Source organism: Charadrius vociferus, unplaced genomic scaffold (assembly GCF_000708025.1).
Source record: "Charadrius vociferus isolate BGI_N301 unplaced genomic scaffold, ASM70802v2 scaffold406, whole genome shotgun sequence".
Classification (NCBI taxonomy): domain Eukaryota; kingdom Metazoa; phylum Chordata; class Aves; order Charadriiformes; family Charadriidae; genus Charadrius; species Charadrius vociferus.
Window position 1 is genome coordinate 24,493 of NW_009648948.1, and position 2,684 is coordinate 27,176.

The following is a 2,684-nucleotide window of genomic DNA, read 5'->3' on the forward strand; positions in this document are numbered from 1 at the left end:
CTCCCCACAGACCCACCGCTAAATTATCCGGCAGCATAATTTCTTTTGGGTTTTGGAGTTAAGTTGTTGGGTTTTTTTGCCGGTGCGTTGACCGTTTATCCCCACACATGGGGTTGGGGTTTTTTTTTTGGGGGGGGGTGGTGGGGTGGTGGTGTTCGTGATGGGTTTTTTACATAAGTTATTCTTTCTCATAACACGTGCTATTTTTTATGACTTCATAAGATTCCTTCTTTTCTTACAAAATCTCTTCTGTACTTACTATCCAATACCTGTCCTTCTTTGCTATACTGTTTATATTAACTTCAGCTTCATACTTCAACAAAGTATTTTGAAAAAGAATGAAAAATTTCCCTCTGTATACATTGGTGATTTACAACAGGTATCCTATTCCTTCTAGTTAAAGTATGCGCTTCCCATCCAAATCTTTGAAATGAAATTGAACAATTTAACGTACACTGAGTTTCTCTGAGGGAAGCTCCCCAACCTACCAGTGTGAAATTTACTTACTTCCCGTTTCTCTGAGACAGAACTACATTTGTTAATCAAGGCCAGATGGTTCAATTGTGCTTTCTTGTAATACTTCCTCTCTTCTTCTTTTTAACCTATTTCTTTTATCCCCTGAGGATTAATATTCTCTCTTAATAATTCTTACACCTTGAAAAGAGAAAATCTTGAAGGAGATAGTGACCAAGAAAGTCTGACTATGCCAGAGGAAGAAATACTGAGACGAGAGGTGAAATAACTGAATGGAAAAGAACTGCAATATATATGTTGTACAGCATATATGATGCTGCATACAAGCAGTAAGGCAAGAAAGGAAAAAAATGTGAGTACATAAGTACTGCAGAGATATAACCAAATTAAAAAGCACATATCCGCCTTCTGTAGATTTAATTCACGAACAAAGATTTTCAGAACAGTTTTGCAAGGAAAAATTAACAAAAGTATAAGCTGTAAAATGAAACTGAGAAAGGTTGGTTTGTCCTTTCAAAACAACTCCAGAGATTGAAATCAGTTCACTATTTTAAAACCTCAAACAAAAATCACAAAAGCAAGTATTTTAACAGGAGTTAGTGTCCTGACAGTTAACTGCCTTGTAAATCTAGCTACAATTTAGACCTTACAAAGTCAGTTATGAAAGTTTGCTTACAGGTAATTTGAAAGAATTTGGTAATTAATGCTTACACTTAAACTCCAAGGAAGTTTCAAGAATCATTTTCTGTATCTGGCAATAATTCTCCCAAACAAGATAAAATGGAAAAGAATGGCCTGTGAGCTGATATGTGAGCAGAAGTTTATCAGATGGCAGGCACCAGCACTGAAAAATAAAGAATATAAAGAAGGCAAAATAAATACATAAGTAAAAATCTACTTCGTTTTACAATTTTGGTCACCACCAGTTTTCAAACTCTAGAGGTTTGTCATTAAAATATCAAAAGGAACCAGCAAACTTTCAAAGCTGCATCAAATTCCTAAAGGAACTGCTGCTCGCATCAGTTCTCTTCAAAAAACTTAGCACAAATACCAAGGCATTCCACCTGAAGCTAGCTGCTTTTGTTAATTGGGTAAGTTGTTCTAATTGCGATTTTAAAATAAGCTGCTAATACGTTACATTGAAGAATAACATAACTTGTTTATATTTATACAAGAAATGAGATTATGTAATCTTAAAATCTAAACTAATAAACTAATTACCAAGTTATTCTTCTCAAATGCCAGCAAACTACAGGTAAGACAGATCTTTCACTAGCTTTTCTCTTTTTTTTTTTCTCTGTGCCAAATGTGTTAAGTATGATTAATTTACATGCCCAAGAGGAAAAAGAAAATATTCATACTAACATTGAGGACAATGCTATTGAGAAAAAAAGCTGCATTTTCTCACTTTTGAGTTGTAATAATAAGGACTTATCTTAAAACACCTGAAAGTTATTAAATCAAATCATGCCATTGACTAAGGGCAATATAAGCATCAAATTTTCACTTTTAATTTGTGAAAGGAAGACTAGATTGAGGGCAGCGAATACTGGTGCCTGTTCTGTGTTGTACCTTTCCCCAAAACCTCCGTATCTACACAGACAGAAAAATGACAGATTGTATACAAACTGTCCCTCACAAGTGGTGAGTATCTGGACAGCTCTTGTATATTAGGGGAGTTTGTCAGCAAACAGTGATAGTCCAACAGTTATTTATTAGTCTCCTTGTAAAGGGAAGCTCACTGATCAAGAACACAACTCTCTTAGGATCTCCTGGGGAAAAATCCTTAAGAGTGCTTTTAAACAACCACATTATACTTTCCCTTAAAGCCTTATTTACTCAAAATATTTGAAACATTAAAAAATTAATAATCCCTAAATAAATAAAAAACTGTGTTAAATGCGTTTTTGGGGGGGAAAGAGCAGGCGCGCAAACCCGCCCCACCCGAGGGCCAATTTTGCCATCATCACACGCGAGCACATCATCTGAAAGGCTTTGAGAAATGGCGAGCGGGTGCTGTGACATCCCGGCCCTGAGTTTTGCACGTTCTCAGCCCGGCGGTAGACGGCGGCGGTGGCTTTTGGGGCACACGGCTCTTGGGGAGGGGGTGGCTCTGCTGAAGGATGTCCTCAAACCACCAAGAGTTTAGCATCACCACCACCCCCAGGGCTGGATGCTGCAGGTGAAATGAGGATTCCAACACACCCCCT